The sequence below is a fragment of the Orcinus orca genome, chromosome 4 (assembly GCF_937001465.1).
Source record: "Orcinus orca chromosome 4, mOrcOrc1.1, whole genome shotgun sequence".
Classification (NCBI taxonomy): Eukaryota; Metazoa; Chordata; class Mammalia; order Artiodactyla; family Delphinidae; genus Orcinus; species Orcinus orca.
In genome coordinates this window covers 135,329,621-135,355,377 of record NC_064562.1, presented here as the reverse complement: position 1 = coordinate 135,355,377, position 25,757 = coordinate 135,329,621, and positions in this window count along the sequence as shown.

Genomic DNA, 25,757 nt, shown 5'->3' with positions numbered 1-25,757 from the left:
TTCAGTAGTTGCAGCACGCGGGCTCAGTAGTTGTGGCTCGCAGGCTTAGTTGCTCTGCGGCATGTGGGATCTTCCCAGACCAGAGATCAAACCCATGTCCCCTGCATTGGCAGGTGGATTCTTAACCATTGTGCCACCAGGAAAGTCCTCAGAAGGTACTTTTTCCTCAGGGTTCCTCAGGGTACAGAGACAAGCCTGTAAGATCAGGCTTGGTCTCTTACAAAATTGTGTGGAATAGAAATTGGCAATGTGGAGAAATATTTGGAAGAATAGATCATACTGGCCCAGAATCACTCAAGAACTAAAAGACAAAAAGGTATTTACCATGTAGTAACAGCCCAAAGGGATGATTACTGAAAAATGACCAGCCTCGGTTCAGTGGAATTGAATGAAGGTTCGAACATAGTTTGGTAGTTACAAGATTTAGGTTTGTAAATTTTATACTATGTATTGATGCTAATTGAGAGATTAAGGTTTAAAACACATTTAAAATACAGAAAAGGACATTCATAGTATATGTCTAAGGCAGTGATAAGAAAATTAAAAAGGTAACGGACAATGTAGGTAACAATGTAGGTAACTGTGGTACTCTAGTTATAGCTGTGCCTTAATGGCCCTACATAAAGTTTCTTCCCTTCCCCTAACAGATATTCTTTGTGATTTCACTTCCACAGAGCTGTGCGGAGGAGTTCAGGAATGAAAAAATATTCTAATAGGACAATAATCTATTCTCTGTAGTTCTCAAACTTTAGAGTGCTTGGAACAAATTTCAGTGCCCCAACCCCAGAGTTTCTGACTCAGCAGGATTTGGGTGGGGCCTGAGACGTTGCATCTCTAACTTGTTCTCAGTTGATGCTGATGGTGTTGGTCCAGGGAAGACACTTTGATAATCTCTGATCTAACTGTATGGGCAGATCTGTTGCCTTAAATGAGAGACACCCAGGAAAGTCTTTTTTCTCCGTATGTTTCTAGCAAGGACCAGTTTCCCATGCATGACAAGGTTAGAGTTAAGGTTTAGAAATGAAAAAAGTGTTGGCATCTCTATTCCAACCCAAACACAGAAGCCAACAAAATGCTGTAAGATGAACCCTAAAATCAAAGCCCCAAAAGAGAAACCCCCCAAAGCCCCCAAAAGGCCAATCTAACTTTTCATAAGATTTTGCTGTGTTATATGGACATTGTATTATGATTTATTTGGTGAAGACAGAGCAGTAACTCTCAATAAAATCATGTGAGAAAAGCACTATTTCTTCATTTAGCAGTTAACAAAAATGCAGACTTGAATGGCAGTAAATAATTCACCCATTGCAGCAGACTAAAGGAACGGTAAAAGAAATGAAGACAGAAGAAAGTCACAGAAAGAGAAAAATTATCAACTTTTCTATTTTCCTTTGCATGTAAAGTACACATATCACACTTGTATTGATATGAGTAGGAAAGATTCCTGATGGTCCTGTTTGCCTATCATAGGATCATAGAATGTGAGAGCAAAAGGGGATTTCATTTTACAGAAAAGGAAACTGAGGATCAGAGATCAAGCAATCATTGCAACTTTCTCTGGCTGGCAAGGAGAGACTTTAATGGAAGTCCTGGGGCTCTGATCCAGTACCCTCTCTACCACCCAAGTTACTCCAGTTCTAAAGACAAAAGACTCTCTAGTTGAAACAGAAAGCGCACTGCGCTAGAGGCTGGGTTCTGGCTGTCCTCTGTGGACCTGTTATAAAAATCGATCTGATTTCAGTTTCTTCAATTCTCAAGTGGGAATAACAATTCCTGCTCCACAGGGTTGTTCTGGGGCTCCATGATGGGCTGGACATGATGTCACATTTTGTAAACTGAAAATCACTGCATGGCTCGTTAATACTCTGGTGATAGATCTGGTGTAACTGATGGGCCTGTTGGCATTTTAGAGCTAAATGTAAGGTTATAGACAGAAAGGGGCAAGGTCTTAAACAAAAAAATATATCCAAAATAAAAAGCCAATAACAAGTAATTCCAAAAGACTTCTGGTTCACATTCCTGCTGCTGAATGGTATATGCTTTTGAAAAAAATAGAAAGTCAAAAAAAAAAAAAAAAAAGAAAAAAAGGAAACAAGCAAAAAGTAAGAAAAGATTTAACCAAGTCACATCCCATAATACCCAGGTTATCCTCTAGGCTAGCGCTGGCTGGGAGAACTGAGTAAACCACACTATAAGTCTTTTGTATTAGTGACATATTCCATAGAGCCCTTGGGCTAACTCTGGCTATTCATGCCAAGTTGTCTGTCTTCCTGCTTCAGCTGGGGAAGTTCTAGGTCAGTAATACCCAGACCTCAATTTTCAAATGGCTTATGGCTCTTGTAATTACCAAGAGACTCCCAAACTTCTGGTTTTTGTCTTAGAATATCCGTGAGACTATTTAACAACACTGCGGCTCATCCAATTAATGGCGATCGTAGCTGTGAGGCTCCGGAACCCCAGGGCTGCAGATACTACGGGCCTGGGTATTAACGTTGAAGCACTAGAAGTGATATGGTGACCTCTGTGGAAGGACCCCAAAATAATCAAGGCCAAGCTGAGATGAAATAAGGAAAACTGAGCCTGAATTAGCACCCATGATATACAGCAAGAAAAACAGGGATTGCTTGTCTCCACAGTCTATGTTTAGCAGACTGTGCTCCTTCGAAAGCTGGAAATGTGTGGCTGTTATTTATAGAAAGCACCGTAAGCATGTCCAGGACCTTTCTGTGGTATAAAAAAGCAAACTATGGTGAGCCACAGAGAGGAATTTATTGTCCATGTTGATAAACCAAAACCACAGTGATGGGGATGTGATTATGCGACTCACTGGGGCTACTTCCCCCATCGGCCATGTGCTCCAAGAGGATCAGGGCAGCTATGAGGGTAGAGATGGAGGAGGGAAACATTGGTAGCAAGAAAAAAAATTTTTAAGTTAAAATAAGTATTTACTCTTCTGGTATCCCTATGTGACAAGAGAAGGGATACAATGGGATTGTCATCAATACTCATGCTGTTGAGTAGAGTGGACCAAAACGAAAACAGCTATAAGGAAGAAATAAGCCATGAAAAGAAATACGAACATATAATTTAAGTCATTTGCTTTCACTTTCCTTTTGGCATATTATCAAGAAAACCATTACCTTTCTTCTTCGATAAGGTATTCATTTAGTTTAATAAGCACTTATTGGGCATTTATGTGCTTAACTCTTATAGGGAAAATGTTACTTCTGTCATTATTTATCTATTCTGTGTTTCAGAAGAATGCATCTTTCCTTCAAAAGAGTTGTAGGTCCCAGGCAGGTTTGCTTTGTTTTCAGTAGGGCCACTGCTGGCCTACATGGTGCCATTGAAGGCGTGCAGGCAGCCTCGTGGGCACATGGCTTAGGGTGAGAAGTGAGAGCTAGATTTCAGCTCCCACTTGTGCTCCAAGCTAGGTGTCATTGCGCAGTGCACAAACTACATACCCGTACTCAGCAGCCTAGCTTCATGTAATAATATGTTTTTTAATAAGTTGCGCGTGAATTATATGTATGTGGACTCACTATGATCTTTGGTTTCCACATAAGGGGAGATTTTGTAAATTGTCAGGGCAGTGTTTTATACTCTGAAACCAAATATTTGCAGCAATTCCATGATGCATTGTTTGTTAAGATGAAGCATTATCTCACAATTTACCCATGATACAAATCAATAAGTAATATTATATCAATTATTTAATTATTGTAGAATAATTTAATGAGGAATTAAATTAAGCTCAGCTCACTTCCTCATGTCCAGGGTGGCAAAGAACCTCTATTTATGTGCCCCAGAGTTCTTCAGAATAAAAACTTTATTACCAGCTATTATGTAGAAATATGTGATACTATAAAAATTTATTTCTCGCTGTCTGATGGTCAGGAAAGTCTCCTTGCAATATAAAATTCTTGACAGTCAGCAAGGAATATACAAAAACAGGAGTGCTACTGGTGGAATTCCAAAAATTTGTTTCTCTGCTCTGTCAACCCTTACCACTACCCTCCCATCTACAGCTGCAGAGTCTAAGTTTAGCGATAAGGAAGTATATGCCATCTCCAGAGACAAAAGACAAAAAGTACTTTCCCCTTTCTCTCAGTATAAACATGAACTTAATGTGTTAGTGAGAATTTTTGTAAACACGGCGTCTTGGTCAAAACTATTTTGGTTGGAAGTGACTAAACCCAACTAGTTGGCGAGGGGATGTAAGGAAAAGAGTGGAGATGGGACCTGAGAACAACATGATACCAGGTCTCAAACTCTGCCATTCTTACTATCTCTCCTCCTCTCCTCATGGTTTCTATCTCTCAATTTCTGACTACAGAAATATATGTATATATTTACATATAATATACATTATATATATGTAAATATCTATATATTTACATATAATATACATTAGGTCTGGGAATATAAAGGTCAGCTTTATATTCCCAGACCTAATGTAGAAACACCAGCTGCTCTCATGCCAGACTTCTCCTAGCTTCGCCACCAGAGGGAGACTGAGACTAAGGTCCCAGCTGCAAGATCAGAGGGGAGGACTCTGATTGGCCGAGCTTGTGTTCACCCAGCTGGGCCCAAACCTGTTCCAGTCATCTCAAAGTAGGGCCAATCAGAAGAGGCACGAGAGAGTGGGATGGGAGAGTGAAGGGCAGCTCCTCTTTGCATATGGGTAGAGTAGGGGAAGGAGCATTTCCCAGAAGAAGGACCTGCAGTTGTAGGCAAACAATGGTTACTGTGCCCATTCTTACACCAACAGGTGAGAGTTGAGCTAACAGCCTCCTTCATGTTTCTTCCACACGTATTTATTGAACTCCTCCTTAAGTTCCAGGTAGGAAGCTTGGAGTTGGAAGACGTAGTTAACGGGTGTATTCCAGAGCCCAGTGCAATGAATGGCATTTAGGGGAAGGATGCTTAGTGATTAAGAACTTGGGCTCTGAGACGACAGACAGGAGCTCAAAGCTCAGCTTTACTATTTACTTGGGGTGTGATCTTGGGCAAGTTTTTTTTTAACTTCCTTCAAATCAATTCTCATTATACTCAAAGCAGTTTACCAAAGAGCATGGCATAAAGTAAGCACCCAGTAAGTGACAGCTATTATTATTTAAAAATCATACGGAGAGGGTCTTATTGTCTCCATTGTGTTAGTAAAATGGTGGACTGTCTTCATGAAAACCAAACAGAATTTGGATAAATCTATATTGTTTTCTTTCGATGGGTGGTGGGGGATGCCTAGGTACCTCACCAGAGCAGTCCCTGTTCTGGCACAGAATATAGAGAAGCCCTGTGCAAACTAGACTTACCGCAGAATAATTTCCTTATTATGGTGGCACCTGGCCCTAAGTTCCTTGTGTGTCTGGATTTTGTGCGTTTTCCCTGCCCCTTCTCTAATACCTCCTGCCTCTCAGTCTGTGCTGTGATTCTCAGGTTCCTGACATCCTTGTTGTTTCTGACTTTCTCTACTTTTACCTTCGTGGCAGGTGTTCCTGACTCTCCAGACAATTGAGGCCTCCATACTTTCATACCGTTGCTGCTGTAACTCATACTGTACAGAGAATCAGGAACACACTGGGATATCAGCACAGCACAGGAAGAGCAAATGGAAAACAGGGAAGGGTTGGCGAATATATTGGAGGAGAGAGGGATAGAGTATAAGTGGACCACCAAAGCTCTTATAAGAAGAGAAGGATACGTCCCAAGGATCAGCCAGTAGCTAAATTTGAGTGGAGCGTTGCCATAAGGCAGTCTAGGACTGGTCCAAAAGGGACTGGGAAAGAGCAAAAGGCAAGGAAAATGAAGACACACTGCAAAGAAACACCCTCAGGTAGAAGGATTATCAGGGAGCCACTAAATTGCCAGAAGATGGAACTATCTGAGTTGGAAATGGGCAGGCACCAGGGCAGCTCTGGAAGAACAAGAAGGAAGAACCCTAGCAAGGTCTCCTGACAGGTCAGGGTACCACTGATGAAATGCATCAAGCCCCTGTGTTCCTTCGTTATGTCCCTCACTCCAGATTCAGAGACCATGTGATTGAAGGAGCAAAGCCCTTTTTGTCCTGGGGCTTTGAGAGGAAAGATCAGGTCACTTCAGCTCCTGTAGAGGGAAGTCCCTGGATTCACCATCCACCAGCATCACAGTCAGTGGGAAAGAGGTAATTCCCCAAAAGGAAATCAGGGTGCTGCTAGGAAAAGGGAGTATATCCCAGGCAGATATCCTCCACACATTCCTGAAACATGATATTTTGGTTATTTCGATGCAGAAAAATGATTTGTTTCGATTGGAAAAAAAATAAATGTCTCCACGATTCCCTCATTCAGGGATTTAAAAATTTTTTCCCCTCAGAATCCGTTTTTTTATTGTAAATTTTATGTAGAAATCCAAATGTAAAACATAAAAAGCAAAACTCCTGGGGTAGGAAGGGGAAAGAACCCTCCCCACACACACACTCAGCCCCGATTTTGGCAGCCCTGAGGTACCACCATGGAAAACCTGTGGCTTTGAGAAACACATTTTGAAAACCTCTGCAGAAAATCTCTAATGGTGCCTATATTTTTTTAAAAAAAAAAACTTCAACCACATATTAAAAGGCAATTCTCACATTAGAGTTTTTAGAGGAGGAAAATATATGAACCAGTGTATTTATATCCTAGTTCTTGTCCTTCCTTCCTGTCAATCAAAGGTTAAATTATGGTTGCTAAGAAATTCAGATGCAATGGTGATAGACTGCCCATAAAAATGTTTCTTTGCTTTTTTAGATACTTGTCCCATGTTGCTGTGTCCTTTCAAGCTGTTCCTTGAAAGGCTAGAAAATTTATTCTTCATCATTAACATGTTGTACTTGGGACTTGAAAAGGATGAGACTGAATGCTGTGTGATTGTTAGAAACACTGGTACAGCCAGCAGACACTGATCTCTACACAAGTAGCTTCGATGGAGAAGAAACTAACGCCTGGAGGGCATGAACTGTACAATTGCAGAGTATTCTCTCCAGCTCAGAATGGAAGTGCATTGACTGGACAGAAAAGCAAATTGCTAGCACTAAGCCCCATGGCATGAATAAGGGAGTCAGAATCTGCATTACTGAACAGGCACTGTTCAACAGCATCAAAATTTATAGTCACCATTTTTTTCCAGTTTAAAATGGTTTCCAGCACCTTCAAACAGCAACTTGTATAAAATTTGTGAATATGTGCTTGGTTCAAGTTCTTAGTCTTTACACTTAAAACACTTACTCCCAAACCTCCCTTTGCTTAATTGCAAAATTAATCATGCCTACCTGAAATGATAAACTTTAGCAGCTTGTTCTTCTCACAATTAGAGAAAGAGAACAAAAAATGAGGAATATCACTGTTTAACATTTAGGGTCAGAGAGAGGAAATTCAGGAATGGAAAGAAGTACTTATTATTGTTGTTGCTGTTGTTATTATTGAAAAGTAGACTCATAATATCCAGCACAAATTGTACTAAACCTGCTGACTTTCATTTCAAATGAGAAGCTAAATATGGGTGGGAGAAAATCAGTAGTGTGGGGACTTTCAAAGAGATCTCACATTCTAATCCTTCCTTTCACAATTTGTGATATTGTTCAATATGCTTTTACGGGAGAGTTGGGGGAAATGCTAACATTAATTAGCCCTTGAGGAAAAAAGAAAATTAAATGTATTTCTGAACAACTCATTTATATATAGGAATTAATTTTATCCTCAGGGAATTCATTGTTGTGCCTGTGAGCCAGAATTACTGGGGCTGAGTTCTTATATTTAGCCCAAGCTAGAATCATGCAATGACATTTATAGGACCTTTATAAGCCTTATGTGACTTCTGACTTTTCATTCCTGATGTACCACCTACGTAGACTGTTGATAATTGCTTTAGGTACCTAATGATGATGACGATAATGATAATAATAATAACAAATAGCCTTCTACACTGGGGAATTTATAATCTAGTTGGGCAAGTAGCACATGAAAAGCCATATAAGAAAGTAAAGCAGTACTTATTTAAGGTCCAAATAGGGTAACAGTGCCCTAGGAGTTAGGAGAAGAGATAGGTCACCATGAGCTGTAATGGTCAGCAAAAAGTTTGTGGATTGGGTAAGATTCCAGGTGGGTTTCTACACATTGGTAGGATTTTGATTAGAAAAAAATGGAGGGAAGAGAGTATACACTTTAGGTAAGAGAATTCCCATGCACGACACTGAGGGCTGCATTAGGGTAAATGGCACTCACTGTTATAACAACCTTCGAGTCTCAGTGGCTTAACACAATAAACCTTAGTTATTCATTTACATCCCAATCTAATGTGATGGGGGTGGTAGTGTGGGGAGAATAAAGGACGACCATTCAGAGACCTAAGCTCATCTGTCTTTTGATGTCATCATCTTCCATGTGTGATTCCCAAGGTTACCACAGAAGAAGAGGAAATGGAGGATTGGGGATGGAAGAGTTTTATGGGCCAAGGCTCACAGTGGTGTAAATTGCTCTGCTTATATTCCACTGTCCAGAACACAGTCAGATGGCTCCAACCTGACTGCAAGGAGATTGGGAAATGTAGTTTGTCTGTGTACTAGAGAGTAAACTTCAGTTATTGAACCAGGCATTGTTTTTGCTGCAGGAGGTCATGTGAAAGACAGTAAGAAAAGTATATCATGGTGGCAAACTTTAATGGCAATTGCTGGTCACGTCCTTAGTCCCCTTTCCTCCTCTTAATATTACCCCAATTTTGGTACCCTATGTACTCCTTCACTTCAAGGGATATTGACACTAAGTTTAAGTACAGCTGGAGAAGAGAAGTTCAGACTAGGTATCAAAGATAGTAAATTGGAAGCCACTGTTGTTTCCTTTTTAGAGAACTGACATGGCAAAAAATGGTGCTAGTAGACAGTGGTATCAAGATATTGAAAAGAGGGTAGAGACCTGAAAAAGCATAATATCTTTGTAATCTTGTAAACCATATTTTTCTTATTTGTCTTTTTTTCTCCCTACAATCTCTTACTATTACTAGACCAGGAGATTCTGGACTTTTGTCCTAGGGAAGAGGAAAGCAAATGTTGTCCTAGGGAAGGTAAAAGAAGCTAGGGTGATATTTAAGTATCTGAGAACTTAAATGGTCTCTGGGGGGAAGTGCAGGAGGAGGGGAGGGGAAGAATCCAGAACTGGCCAAGCTTAAATGCTAAAGGACTGACCCTATAATAACCTAAAGAGACTTTTTTAACCGAAAGATGCTGAGTTACCTTGGACCAAATAAGTACTCCCCCACCCCAATTACAAAGTAGAAGTTACATTTAGTAATGAAAAAAGTGTATCTGTTATAGACCAGTTAGGAGGCTGGCTTAGCCTGGGTGTTCCCAGAAAGTGGAGCCCTGAGGCGTAGCTTGCATGCAGGTAGTTCATTTTGAGAAGTGATCTTGAAGAACAAGAGTGGGGAACTGGGTAGTGGGAAACAGGGAGGGAGGAGAGCCAACACAAGGGTGTGTTGTCCGGTTGGTTGCCACTGTGGGCAGCTGGGGCATCCTGCCAATGGTACCACCTGTGGAACCATGTAGAAATGGCTCAGATCTATCCACCCAAGGGATGGAAGAGAAGGGAATTTGGTTACCCTGCCTCCAAGAACAGACACTTTCGGGCCACAGGTGTGAGTCCCGTAGGTCCCACAGGCATCCCACATTGAGGCATCTGAGGAGCCCCACAGTCTTAGGTGAGAGAGCTCGGAGCACCTTGCGCCCGGTGCTGCAAGGTGATCCTCTGCGGAGCTGGGTGGCTCAGTAAAACCTGGAACAGTAGGTGGGCTGAGAGGATGGGAGGTGTCTGAAGCAGGTGCAGTGTACCAGCCCCAGGATGATGAGGGCACAGGTTAGAGTACTGAATGCTGAGGAAAGGAAAAGATGTCATGTTGCCCTGCCCTTCAGAGGCAAGTCTCCTCTGTCCTTTTAAAAAGAGCAACACTCCCAGCCTTCGTAAGAAAGCAAGATTTTACTCGTGGGCTTCAGTAGAATATGCTCCTTAAGGGAGCCTCTAAAAAATGGAGAAAGGGGAAAAGACTACCAATTTCCCTTCCTAGAAAATCCTACTGGTAAAGAAAGCCAGACCAGTTTGGGTGCCATGGCCCCTCCGTGTCATTACTTAGTCTGCTGTAAGTTGTGGCTTCCCAGAGGGTAAGTCACTGGTTAATGCATTTCACTTACTTTTCCTATAGAATTCTGTGATACTTGCCATGGCATAGAAAAAGCAGCTAAAATAGTTACGTCTGGCACTGGCCTCCTCTATGGTGCCCACTGTATATGAAATGTTTTTGGCTTCTACCCACAGTCAGACAAATGGTTTTACCAGATAATGGTCTCTGGGCACTGGATTGCTTCCTTTGGAGAGTTTCTCCTACTGAAACATTCCATTTTCCATGTTCCTTCACCCCTGCTGGTTTTCACAGTTCAGCGTTTTTGACATTGTCCTTAAGTTGATAGCAGCAGGCAGTAATGTCATAATTAATAGAGTCAAAACTTTACTGCAGGTTCCAAAACAAGGAGATGTGACATGAAAATGAGGATAAAGAAATGTCCTGGTGGGACTTTTCTGTTGATCACTGTACTCTCTTACATTTTTCTAAGCACAAGAATCCATTTAGCTTGTGTCACCTCTTCTGAATGATTACAACTTCAGGTATTCTGACTGAAAAAATTTCCATGCTGAGTATGTGAGACAGAAAATTACAAGCAAGCTGTGCTTCTATAATATATTGCTAACGCAGTCATTTTTAAAAAACTGTGCTAATATGGGGATCTTTTAAGTCAGCGTTAATACATTTCTTCACTCAGTGCTTATTAAGGAGCTGTTATGTACTAGGTGCAGGGATTCAAATGTAAGGAAGCCCCTCCCCTCAGGGAGTGCACAGTCTAGTGGGGGAGAAAAAAAAAGTAATTAATGAATTAATGATACTCCCTGTGGAAAATGCTCTAAGGGAAGCATGCATAATGTGTCACTGGGTCAGAGAAAACCCTAACTTTCTCTGGGTGTGTGGGGTGTGGTGATAGGATGGGAGAAGATGGGGAGAAAGGCTGTGAAGAGGAGGCTGCTCTTGCACTGAATGTTGATGGTTGGGTGAAAAATCGTCAGAGGAACAAAGGGGAAGGGCAAGTGCAAAGGTGTGGCTTTGATCGTGGCTTACTTGAAGGGCTGCGAGGCAGAGAGTCCAGCTGGACTGTAGGGTGCAACTGGAGAAGCTCCAAGAGGGAAAAACTGATTGTGAAGGGGTCGGCTGAGCTTCAGCTCTACACTTCATCCAGGCATTGGGAAGGCAGTCTGGGGGTTTAAGCTGGAGAGTGACATGACCACATTTGCATCTTAGAAAGAAAACCGAGGTGTGGGAAATGGACGGATGGGTTGGTGCAATACCTAGGCAAGAGGTAATGAGTGCCTGAAGGAAAGCAGTGGTGTTGGAGTGGAAGAAAAGAGTGTACTTGAGAAATATCCAAAGTGTAAGACTGGCTGGTTCCATAGCCAACAGAGGAGAGGATACTGCGAGGGAGAGGGTAGGGTCTGGGTTGACTGTGTTTGCTCTTCTGTCTTTCCTCACTGGCATCAGTGGCTCCTTGCTACAATTGCTGCCTGCTGTCCTGCCACTAATTCTCCCCACATAAGTGACAGAGTAAAAGTGGTGTCTCATTTGAATGTACTGGTTATAGTCTTATCTTCTGGCGTTTGACCTTTGATGTAGAAGATGAGCTGTTTTTAAATATCTGGGGGACAATCGTGTTTGCACTTGAATTTTAAAATAACTCTGCAGTTTACAAAGCAGTTTTCCATTCGTCATGTCACTTGAGACTCATGTCAGTGCTCTGGTGGGTAAAGCAAGGGCTATGACTATTCACATGTTGCCAATGGGCAGCTGTGAGGGAGGGAGGTTAGGAGACTTGCCCAAACCCGCACAGCTTCTGAGGAGCTGACCCAGGAATCCCATAACACCTTTCTCCATAACTTTACGGTACCCCACATCAGCGGAGACTTGGTTTTTAGTTTGGAATGTCATATATTACTTTTTATTTCCATTTTAATGCTTTTTTATCCAACTTGATTATGATTCTCATAAGTCTAGGAACTAGGTATTAGACTTCTTCTTCCTTCCACACATACTAACTACATAATCGATAACCATCACTGATAAGAGTGATTTCTTTTAAAACTAAAAAGATCTAGGAATTTGGGGCAGCATTTAAAGGCATCACTTAATTACTTTTGCTAAGGGAAAGGAGTGTGGATCAAAGAGTGAGAATCAGTACTGTGGAGCTGATAGGGACCCTGGAAAGGTAGTATAAGTTGCTGGTTAAAAAGATGGGCTTGGGCTTCCCTGGTGGTGCAGTGGTTGAGAGTCCGCCTGTCGATGCAGGGGACACGGGTCCGTGCCCCGGTCCGGGAAGATCCCACATGCCGCGGAGCGGCTGGGCCCGTGAGCCATGGCCCGTGAGCAATGGCCGCTGAGCCTGAGCGTCCGGAGCCTGTGCGTCCGGAGCCTCTGCTCCGCAATGGGAGAGGCCACAGCAGTGAGAGGCCCGCGTACCGCAAAAAACAAACAAACAAACAAAAAACATGGGCTTTTGTGTCATGCAGATCTATGTTCTCAGTTTAGCTTCAGTATTTATGACCTAAGGCAAGTTATCTACCATTTCTATGCTTCGATTTCTTCATCTCAAACAGGGAAAGTGATTAAAACCATGTAGGATTGTTGCAAAGAATGCACAAGAGAGCACGAGTAAACTCTTAGTCCAAGGTCTGGTACAGAGTAAATCTCTCAATACATGTTGGTAATCATTAGTATGTTAGTAACCCCGATGTCAACTCAAGCCATCATCCCATTCCCTCCTTGGAATTTCTGTGCCAACCTTGGGCTCTATTTGTGACTCTGTGAGTTCCTGCCCTACGGAGCTCTCAGTCTCATTGAAGTCTTGCCTCCATTTCTTCGAGTCACACTACCTTGGATGTGGAACTTAGGCTGTTTTTCCTTGAATTCTAACCACACCCTCCCCCTCAAAAAATTAATGTACAGCAAATTATTACTGATGATTCCAAGGAATGGCAAGAAGTTTACATCACAGATTTCTAAGACAGACGACTTAAAATATAATGCTAGGCTTCCTTCTTTGTTTCACTAACTCTAGCTTCCCACCAGGTTGCCCAGCTGTGGCTCTGCCTCCCTCTTTGGCTGCCACAAACGACTAAAACAACAACAATAACAATGATTCTTCCTACAGTTGACAGGGTGGGAGCGAACTCTGCAGCTCTCTCCAACATCTATCCTCCAACTCAGTACCAAGTCCCTCATGAATGGCTAAAGACTATGAATGATGGGTCCCTGCTCCAGGTCTCACTCTCCTCTCCCCTCCTCTAAAGTCTCTGTGAGGAGGAAGGAACCATATAGAGATTTATAGAAATAGATTTCTCCACTGAAATGAATTATGCCACCTCTTCCTTGTAAGGAAGAACAGGCCACAGCCAGTTTTAGTTTCAGATACATGCTTTTCTCTTAGTAACAAATTATTATTGTACATTCTGGTGATGGACGCAGCCTGCTTAACAAGATATTAAAAGATGATATTGAATGGCTTGGGCTTTTTTTAAGATAGCTCTTCGTTTGATCAACACCTTCACTCCCATCCCAGAACTTGCCATCTGCACTGACTGTAACATTGCACAACTCCTCAGGTGATAACTTAAAAAGGAGTTGGGTTTGCATCAGATGCAAGAAACTCCTCGCAAAGCAATGCCATAATTTTCACTCAGATAAACCACCTCTTAAATAGCTAATTTTTCCTCAGCCTGTGGAATAACAACGTGTCTTACAATTAGATAGTATCTATAAATTACAGCAATGTTTCCAAGTTACCTCTACCATTTGAAATAAAGGACGTCTTGTTATTCTGGGATAAGGAACTAATGTGTTTGTCTTTGTGCCAATGAAAATGAGGCAATCTCAAATTCATGCAGGTCTAGAGATCTGGTTCTTAAAAAGGTGAATCCCTGAACTCACAATAAATAAAAAGTTCAGTTAGAAATTTGAAGTATGCCTTTCATTTCATAGGAACTCTTTTTAGATTTTTTTCCAGTAACTCAGCTCATTCACTATCTTGTGACTGGAAGATTTTAATACAAGCTGCTTAAGAGGAAAGGATGATACACGCTGTTACTTTCCAACACATGAAGTCAGCTCCCTAACTAAACTGTCTTTTCTGACAAGCAGTCAGAAATGTTGATATGAACCCAATCAAGTTATGTGACTTTACATTAGGGCTTTTTAACTGACACTTTGATGGAGCATAATAGATAGTTCCACTCAAGAATCTTGCTTTGTATCTCTAATCTGTCATCATTTTGATTTGGTAATATACATAATGTCTCTGGTTTCAATTTCATTCCTCTTTCAATTTACATTTGAAGATTAGACGTGTGAATTCACATATCCCTTCAGTTTAGAAAGAGAATGAGTCTTTAGAATGATTAGACAGAAGACTAAAATTTTCACTCAATTCTCCAAACTTAACTGGTATATTAAGAAAAAAATCTTAACTTCTAAATAAATTAGTGTTGGATTCAGAATTCTTTATTTTGACTTCTGAATAACATTTGTTTTCCCCTGCAATACTTGCTATTAATAGAATAAAATTTCAGCACTAGTTTGTTGTACAATAGTAACATAGGCAACTTGGTTTTGCCTGCCTAGAATCTTTTCCCTCATCTTCTGAGACAAAACCCACGTTCTCCTTCAGAAACCAGCCCTCCCACATTGTCAGTCTAGGCGACTGGGGTAGGTGAACTCCTCCTGTTGCCGGCGCAGGGTATGTGAGGAGACCCGCCCAATCAGAGCACTGTATCTCTCAAGGATGGGCAGAGCCAAGAGATGCAGAAAGAGAGAGCATTAATTATGTGAGCCTGGATCCAGCTGGGCCAGAATTCGTCCATCTTGGGAGCCCCTGATTATGTAAGCTAAGTTAGCTTCACTTAGGTTTCCCGTTACTTAAAATAGATAAAGTCCTGACTATAAGGAGTAGCTTCCGATTATATTTGGCAACATCTCGAGAAAGATGTCCCTTTAGTTTATCTCTATTTTGCCAATAAGTGAGTCCTTGAAGCTAGTTATAAGTCATTTACAGTGGTAATTTCAAAGGTGACACAAAGAAGCACATTCGAGGACTTATTGTTTCTGCTTCTGGAGTGGTAGGTGGCTTTTACTCACATGTTGCCCTCAGGGAATCTTATACATAAATAAAAGTTTCTATTACCAAAACTGTTCCTGAAATCTGGGTTTGCATTTCATTTATTTTCCGAGACTTTGCTTCCTGTTTCTAAGCTTTCTATGTATTGTTTCAACATCTCACAAAAGAGAGAGAAACTGGACAGTATGAGATGGGTCCCTTTGGTGGGGAAGCAACACTTTCAAGAAACCTTGCCTTTCTGTGCTGCATCACAATTTACTTTTCTGTCTAATATTTTCTGTTCTCATTCTTATGTAAGATTTTATGTAAGAATTTCTTTGATTACAAAGACATACAAATTGAGCCGCTTTTAGCTGTAAGAGGAAAACTCCAACTCAAACAGCTTAATTAAAAAAAATTATTATTTTACATAGCAAGAAGGCTAAGCAGGAATGGCTTCATAGCTAGTTAATTCAACAGCCAACTGGTGGATTCCTTCTCTCTTTTTGCTTTGCCATCTTCAGTAGGGTTCCTCATTTAGCAAGCTGGCTACGGCAATGCTGGGCATTCTTGCACAGATAATAATGTCTAGGGAAAGAAGACCTGTTTCTTCTCCTGTGTCTCTTTTCATCAAAAATGAAATCAGATCTCACTGGCTAGAAGCATATCATATGATCAGGCCTAAACCAATTTCTGACAAAGGAAATGGAGACATACTATTGGCTTATTCCTCTCCCCTGGATTTGAGGATGGGACAAGCCTCCCCCTACCTAAAAGGATGGCCATGTGAAAGCAAAGGAATATCTGAGGATGGCATTGGGAAGTAACCAAAGAGTTCTGCCCAGGGTCAGTGTCATGAATGTATATCCTGGACAGCAGCACAGAGACCAGCCCCAGAAGGGCCCTGTTCTTAGTTTAATCCTCTGCTGTCATGAATTTCTTGATACATTTTGAACAAGGGGCCCTGAAAATTATGTAGCATGTTTTAGCTGTGGTAAATCAAATAGCTATGCCAGGGGCTCGGTAGAGTGTCTTCTTCATCTTTTTCTTTTCCTTCTCTCCTTGGAGGAATGTGAAATAAAATTTTGCTGTGTAGAGGTGAAGCAAAATTAGGCAAAAGAAGGTGGAAGACAGTAGCTATGAATGGAAGGAGGAAGCTGTCAGTAGAGATGTGAGCAATCAGAAAGAGTAAAGAAGGGGTGGAAGATGGAATGTAGAATACAGGAAAAGACAAAAAGAAGTATACCCTGAGGATGGGCCGGAACAGGTCAACACAGCTCATTCTCAGGGGGCTTATTACCAAGGGAGGGTGCGTTCTGCAGGAATTGGTCAAGGCAAAATGTTGTGATTAACGTTATAGCTTTTTAATAATCCTCATATTTGTTTATCATTATTTCTGTTTATTTTAAATCTCTCTTTTAATGTTTGCTTTCTTTTTCATGCTATTCCTTTTTCTTTCTGTCTCTCAGTTTTTCTGCTCGAGGGCTGCTTCCTTCACATCAGTTATTGTCTCTTTCCCCTTTTCAAGAACAGTTTCTGCTGTTAGGTAAAAAGTGGCCTGCCTCCCCTGCATGTGCAAAGGCCTGGTGAGAACATGGGACTTGAGTTAATGAAACCCTCTGACCTAACACAGGAATGCAGCACATGTATCCATGCAGCTGTTCGTGTGGTTGACTTCCACTCCCAACCCCGCTTTTAGGAGTGGGCCCATGGTGTAAGCCTGGCCTATTGGTAAAGCCCAGTTCCCTGGACTCAGAGGGCTTTTCAGGAATGGACACTTTATTTCACCACTGTGTTAAATAAAACGTAGCTCCAGGATATCTGCCAGAACAATTGGGAAAGAGGTGCCCACTATTTGCTGGAGTTCATGGACTGATAGGATGTAAGCCTAGAGCTGCTGGCTGCCACTTTTCTCATGACTTGTTCAGAAACTGGGAGTGAAGTTATTAGCATAGAGATAAGCGGAGCTGAGAAGTGGAGGCAGACAGATTTCTAATGACAGTATCTGAGCATTTGGGTTCAGATGAGCTTGAACTCTCACCAAGACTTTCAATTATGAGGACCAGCAAATTCCCTTTTTGGTTTAATTCAGTTTGGTTTAATCCAGTCACTTTTAATCTAAAGAGATCTGACTCATACATATCGCTACCACCAGAACATATAACTGTGTAAATATTTTCAGCCACTTTTAAGGAAGAGATGTGTTTTGAAGGAGATTTCATTTACTATCTTTCCAACTGTTTAATATCTACTTAGAAAAATAAGGGACAGTAAGTGTGACCTGCCCTTGCACATGTGCCCTCTGACTGGCTAGGTCCAATCAGGCCAGTGGATTCAGCCAATCGGAACTGAGCAGCATGTGGGCGTCAGTTGCTGGGAGGAGAGGACTGTTTGCCTTCACACCTCACAGAGACAGTGCACTGGAAATTTATGTGGCCCTAGGTAACTAACATAGATCAACTGAAAGGTGACTAAGTCCAAAGTCAGCTTATACCCATGGCAGAAATGTCTTCAAGCCATGGAGAAAATGAAAAAGACAGATTTTAAATCAGATTATGAAAAACTATGAAAAAATATAGATAGATAGATAGATAGATGAGGAGGCAACCTTAGAAAACGTCGTTACTCCCTATAGGGCTTTCACATGGCCCTCAATTTCACCCACTCTGGAGTTCCATTAGCCTTCTTCTTCTTCTTATCTTCTTGTTCTTATTATAGTAGAAATAAGAATAAAAAGACAGACATAAAAATTGTTGTTGTTGTTAATCACCATTGAGACTAAAGTCTGTTTTCTGGTAATTAGCCCCACTTGCTACAGAGAGTTTTTGAAGAATAAATATACTTATATAAATTGTGCCTATTATGTTAACATCACCAAAACCTCAAAAATTCATTATTTCAAAGGTATAGTGACTCCTAAATTTAAGAAGCAAAGCATCTTTGCGCATTTTAAAAACTAAAATCCAGTGTATAAAAACTCATTCTTTTTTCTTTCTTTCACAGACAAACTCCTCAAAAGTTGCTCTACACTTAGTCACCATTTCTTCACTTTACTGCCCTGCTTCTAGCCAGCTTATACACATGAACATATCAAGAGATACGGCAGAAGTGAAGTAAAGAGGATGTTGGACTTACCTATTAAGCCTTTTTTCTCCTGGGTAATAGGTGCCATCGAATGGCTGACAGTAAAGGGCTATTGTGATAGGATTAAACACACTCTACACACACACACACACACCCCCCAGACCATAAAGAAGAGTTAGAACCACTCGTCCCCAGCCCAGAGCTCTCGGCAACCCCCCAGCTTCTCTCCCTGGGCTGCAATCTGCTTTCTCTCTAACCCTGTCTACCCAGCCTCACACCCTTGGTCTGCAGTCCCAACTTGAACCCCTTGGAACTTGGCTTCTCCAGGGCTCAAAACTTGGCTCTTCTCAAACAACTAGAATCTGATTCCCTTCACCCTACCACCTCCCCTACACATGAGCTCTTTTTCTGCTTTGAGGAGAAAATTCTGCCCTTAAACTTTAGGGTAAAGAACCCACTCCACACAACACACAGAACAGGGTGGGGTGAGTCAGGGAGTATCTGGAGACGGCTAATGGTGAGGGGGCAGGATTTGAATCTCACTTTGAATTGACTTCTCCAGCACTCTGGCAAAGGCCACAAGGCCTTCTACTTGTTAAATGCAGTGAAAATCTTTCAGAACTTAATCATATTGGATTTCTCTGGACCTTCTGACATTGCTGACAACCCTTCCTTCCTAAAACATTCTTCTCCTTCGGCAAGTTTCCCCCTTAGGCCTCTAAGACACACCTTCTTTTGCTGAGCTTTCTTTTTCTCCAGCCATTCTTTCCTACTCATACTCCTCTTCTCTTTGTTTCACTGATCCTCAGGAGTCATCTTATCCATTCCCATGGCTTTGACCTACAGCCTACATGCCAATGGTGTTCAAACCTTCATCTCCACCCTGTTCTTCCTCCTGAGTTCCAGTCCTATGTATCCAACACCTATACTGAACAACCCTACCTAGGTAGTCACAGATAGCTCCAGGATGTCAAAGACAGAACTCATCATCTTTACTCCTTAGTTCCATTCCACTTCCTCTGCACCCAAGCTACCCCACGTCCTGCATTCCTTAGTTTAGTAAATGGCACCGCAATTCATCAAGAGTGCAAAACAAGAAACTGTGAGTCTCACCAAAGTCTATGTTCTATCAACTCAACCTCCCAAATAACTCTCCATCTCTTCCCCCATATTAGGCTCTCACTTTCCTTGCCTTAACTACTATAATTACTCTGTAGTGGGATTCTATGTCTCTAGTCACTTTTCCCTCTAATTCTTCACCTGATGGCTCTCAGTGTTATCTTAATAAAACAAAATCTTATCACATTATTCCCTTCCTGCAAGCCATGTGATGACACCCTATCAATCACCCACAAGAAAAAATGTTTTAATAGGAAAGTTCAGCACCATCTTTATTTCACTTCTGCCATATCTCCTTGACAACCTCATTTAGACACACTTAGAGACTATTTTTCCCCTAGTTCTCTTCTTTTATTCAAGACTTTAAGACTACATACCCTAAAAGAAATTAATTTGTGTTTGATTTCTCAATATTGCCATTTCATTTCCCTTCTATAGATTAACGCATACTTCCCTTTGTACATCACCATATGTTGTGGCATGAGGGATACAAAGACACCCCACAGAATACCCCTAGCAGGACCCTGTATTATAACAGTGCTGGTCAGGCAATGGTTAACATGTAACTTATTATTTCATACAAGTAATAAAATATAATTATCTTCAGAATTATAAAATTTCATCTCCTCCTACTCCTCCCCTTCACTCTATGCTTTCCAAAATAATTCACCTCAGTTTTTTTTTAATATAAAGACTGCTGACCATAAATGACTGTGATTTGATTTACAGAAATCTAATATGTGTATAACTTTTGGGGAAAATATTTGCATAAAGCTGAGCATACTACACAAATATGTATTAACTTTTAGATTTCTCTTTGCCAAGTACTATATGTTCTGCAAGCAGAAATAATACAAAAGTTTTGTGTTTAAGATTAGCCCACCATGCTAACTAAAAAAAATTAGAGCCAATAAAGTTGCCCATTGGAAAGCAACTAAAGAGAGCTTAAGGAGGGCTTCCTGAAGGAAGGGGTTTCCTGGGCTCTCTTTGCAGAAGAAATCATTGCCTGTTCTCCATTGCCTTTTCTCCAGAAATCATTGCCTGTTCTCCATTGCCTGTTCTCTCTTGGAACAGAGACATCTGTGTCCAAGTCAAAGAGTGAGGAACATTTCCTAAGACAAGCCCAATATCATATCTAATATGATCCACATCCTTCTGAGACTCTGAATGGAGAGAAGACAGAGATGACAAGGAAGTTTTCACCCCCTGAACTGTAATCCAAATGGCATCTCCATCCACAGAGAGGCACTCACACAAACAGACATGTTTATAGTTCATTCCACTCCATCCACTGGCACAGAATAGAGCACATAATGCAGTAGTTTTATCAAAAGGTTCTAATGAAAGAAATTACATGCTGAACATCCCTGAATTCCTGTGAATGGAGTAATGGCTCCAATGAATAAGAAGTCTCTAGAATTATAATAAATGGTGAAAGACTGAGACATTCTGTAAATGAGAACATATGTAAATTTTAAAAGATACTTAAACTAAGGTATCTTGATTTTTAAAATTTGAAGAGGAGCATTGTTTGTCCAAACATAGAAGTAATGTGCTGTATATCCAAGTGATTTTGGCAATTAACTTGTAAAAACTGGTCTAATTATTCTTCTCCTTTTCTTGGATTAAGGTGGGCTTTTAATTTGTTCTCTTTTTAAAAGAATATGCTACAGAAGAGACTTTATTTTTCACATAAAATAGCTATTTTTTATTTGTGGGTCATTGGGATTGAATCAAAGTTGATGTTTTAGTGAAAAACTTGAATATATTCATTAATTCATTTAAAGTGTTATTGTTCAATTTATAGTGGTAACTATTAAAATATGGCAGTTATGTTTTATTGAAAGAAAAAAATAACAACAATAAAAAATAAACAAGGCAATCTTTGAGAGTCATAAGTGCCCTAAAGGAAATAAATAAGATGGTATGAAAATACATACTAATAATAGTTAACATTTATTGAATACTTATTATGTGCCAGCATATTACATTCTTTACATGTAATCCTGTAATGTAGGTACTATTATTATCCCTATTTTATGGATGAAGAAACTGAGGTACATGGAGCTTAAGTGATTTATCCAAAGTCACACAGCTACAAAGTAACAGAGTAAGGATTTGAAGTGAAGCAGATTCCTGTGTAATGGTGGGCTATAATATTTGAATCAATTGTCCTGCTGAAAACAACCAAAACACTTAAAAGAAACTTCTTCTTAACGTCATGAAAAAGATAAGACAGTTTTTAAAAAGGCCAAAAGTGAGGGGAAAATGAGAACTCTGGAAGGTAATGGATACAGAAGGGAAGTGAGCATTGAAACTGTTTTTGACTTAAAGGCACTTCCCAATCTGGGTAGATCAGAAGCTTTGTTTTGATGGCCTTGTTGGACAAGGGAGATGACCTGGTGGAGAATCTAGTAGAAGACCCTCCTTTCAATAGACTGAGAATCCTCCTCCAAAGGGCTGCACATTCAGGATAGGCGTGAATCAGAAGGGAAACAGCCCAGAAGATAACTTATAGCCTCTGATTTAATTGCTATCTCTAGACTTAGGCTTATGGTTTAAGGTAGTAACGCCCCAGAAGCCTAGCAAAAACAGGAAAAAAAAATTCTCTCTGGAATTGAGTACCTTCATCTGTGGGTCTCAAATTGTTTCCACAGATAATTTTCAAATACAGTGTTCTACACACAAAGAAAACCAGGAATATAAGGAAACTAGACTTGCGACCCCAAAAGACTTCAGAGGGAGACAGTAAAAGAACTATGCTGACTTTGTTGAAACAAATAAAAGATAAGCTTGAAGACAACAGTAGGAAATAGAAAACTATAAAGTGGCTGCTTTGTAAAGGAGGAATTTAAGATGGAAAATGATAGAGACCACAATTAAAAGGCCATTGTAATAGTTTGCACAAAGGATATTATTTAAAGAATATTAATGTATAAATAGGTATCAACCAGAACAATGGATTTGTCTTGGCCACATGTCAACACTATATTCAAAGTATAGATAAAGTTATAAAAATGTCTATCAAATCTGTGGATAATGTGCAGTTAGGAACAAAGGAGACTACTTTAGGTGATAAATTAGTAGGAAGACATCAGGAAGACATCAACTTCTTGGTGTGAACAAATAAAATAAACTGAAATTAAGCAGGGTAAACATAACATAGGAATGACAGGACTTAGTATAGCTCACATAAGGGAAAAAACCAGAGATTTTCTCTGACAGTGAGCCCAAGATGAGTGAACAGTGATTTCAACAGTGGGCTCATTAATTACTCTAAATGATAGTACCACATTTCTTTGTACTACTTAAAACAAACCTTAAAGTTAAGGTCATTTATGGGCACCTTGCTAAGAAAAGGGGGACAAAGATGATGAGAGAGGGCACAAAACCACATCATATTAGGAATTTTGGAAGAACTGGTAATATTTAACATTAATAATTCAATTTGATTTCACTAATATTTGTTGAACATTTCCTTTATGCCAGAGATTGTTATAGGCAAAGGAAATACAGAAATATACATGACTGGTTCCTAGTCTCAGAATGTTCATAGTTTCATTACAGTGTAAACAAGAATAGAAGATTAGAAATAAAAATAATAACTGTCTTAAAATAATTTAAGGTTTATGATGTGGAATAAAAAATGGCTATGACACCTAGGTAAGATTCAGGACCTGTGAATAAAATATAACCTATTAAAGTGAACTATTTCCTAAAAAGTATAATTTCCTGAAGATGGAATGGACTACTTTTCCATCTTCACTACCTTTTAGAGTGGTGAGTTTTATGTCATCTATGCCATTTAAACATAAGCTAGACATGTACTTGGGGGAGATTCACATTAGACTGTTGGACTGTGTGTATATACACACTACTATATATAGAATAGATAACTAATAAGAACCTACTGAATAGCACAGGGAACTCTATTCAGTGTTCTGTAATAACCCATATGGGAATCTAAAAAAGAATTTAGAAAAGAGATTTTTAGAATCTAAAAAAGAGTGGATATATGTGTATGTATAACTGACTCACTTTGCTGTGTGGCAGAAACTAACACAACATTGTAAATCAAGTATACGCCAATAAAATAATTAATTAAAAAAAGAAGGTTGGACCGTGTGAACTTAAAAAAGTTCTTCCCACCCTGAGAATCTGTTATTCAATGTGTATTAGTTATCTACTACTGACTAACAAATTACCACAAGTTTAGTGGCTTAAAACAATACACATTTATTATTTCACAGTTTCTGTACGTCAGGAATCCAAGGATGGCTCAGCTGGGTTCTCTGCTTCTCAGTATCTCACAAGGGTTGCAGTTAAGTTTTGGCCAGGGCCGGAAGATTTGACTGGGGAAGGATCTAGTTGTTTCAGTTCTTCAAAGGCTATTGGACTGAGGGCTGTTGGCCATAAGTCACCCTCATTTCCTTAGCATGCAGGCCTCTCCAATATGGGAACTTGTGTTATCATAGTCTGTAAGGGAGAGAGTCTGTTAACAAGATAGGAGTTACTATCTTGTGTAACCTAGTCATCGACGTGACATTCCATCATCTTTGCCCTATTCTGTTGGTTAGAAACAAGACGCAGGTCCTTCTCACATTCTAGATGAGGGGATTACACGAAGGCATGACTACCAGGAGGCCAAGTCAGAAACTACCTGTGTCACGCTATGAATAAATAAAAGAGGTGTGTTTGGAGTCTTTAGGAGATAGGAAAGTCTGGGGGAATCAGAGAGTGGGTTATCTAGTAAAGAATAAAGGGATTGAGAAAGAGAGGTTAAAAACTCAGCCAGAATTTAGCAATCTCTGATAAAAAGTTCTTTAGGACAAAATCTGTTACGTTGGAAACTTTGCTCTGACAGAGTTATAACCAATACCAAAATCTGACAAGTGTATCACTAAAAGGAAAATTACACTCCATTCATAAACATGTAAAATCTTAATACCAGCAAAGAGATTAATCAGTATAATAAAAGAACTCTAACCACAATCAAGTACAGTTCTTTCCAGGCATGCAAAGAAGGTTCAATATTAGAAAATCTATTCAGATAATCAATCCTTTGTTTCAAAGAAGAAAAACTCCAATCCATGATCATCTTCACATATGCAAAAAAAGCTGGGGGGTGGCATTTAATAACACGAAATAGTCACTCCTGAATAAAAAGTCTTGATAAAATGGCAATAAAAAAGATTTTTCTTTAATAAATGTTTTAAAGTGTTAGAAGAACAGTAGCTAGTATGGTAGATTGGTCACCTGACAGTCCCCATTAACAGCCTCCTGGTATTCATGCCTTTTTAATGTGAGTTTGCCTCTCCTCCCATCAAGAAGTAGCATCTGTCTCCCACGTCTTGAACTTAAGTTGGCCTTATTACTTGCTTATTACTTACTTAGGCTAACAGAATATGGCAGAAGTGAACCTGTGTCACTTTTAAGCCTAGTCCCCAAGAACCCTAGCATGCTTCCACTTTCTGTCTTGGACAGAAAATAGCACAGACTCTGGCTAGCCTCCTGCAGGATGAGAAATCACGTGGGGCAGAGGGAAGAGGTGCCAGCCAAGCCTTGGAAGCAGACTTACCTCTCCCTCAAATGGTTGCATGCAGACACATAAGGGAGCACAGGAGATACCAGACTAAATTACCAACTTGACTTGCAGGATCACGAACTAAATAAATGGTTGTTCGAAATAATTGTTTTGAGGTTGTTTGTTATGCAACAATAGCAATTGATACAGCTGGCAAGTCCATGAAAATCCTCGATTGATTTTCTTGGTTTTGGAAATGATAATGTCTGGCTACTTCATCCCTCCATTCAAAAGAATGGAAGGAAGGAAGAAGGCAGGGAGGAAAGGATGGAGGGAGAAGAAGGGAGTTCAGGTTACATCCAATTCACTATTAGATTTCTGTATGGTGACAACGGGAAACGTAATGAAGTGCTTAATCTGTATGAATAAGAGCTTTTATTATTGTTTTTAGATCAGACCTAGGACAGTGATACTTGGCCCCTCATCTCATGATGAAATTATCTCTAAGAACCCCTTGGTGCATTTAAAGGAGAATTGGCTTGGATGAGAATTTTAGCTAGGTTATGCCTTTTTCCCTTACTCAGAGCTTGAAGTGCAGATCCATGATTATTACTCAGGCTTCTTATTCATGTTTTGCTTTTGCCAAGATGATTACTATAAGCTACAACACTTCAAATCACAGTGGAGACATAGAATTTCTAGAGGCATAATATTACCTTATGTTTTGGTTCAAAATCCATCTACTTTTCAACATGTTCTTATGGCAGTTGAGCACTTCCCCCCTTGTTGTGCAATTAAAATAGAGTCCTTATATTTCCATTTCCTTTTGGAAAATTTCCA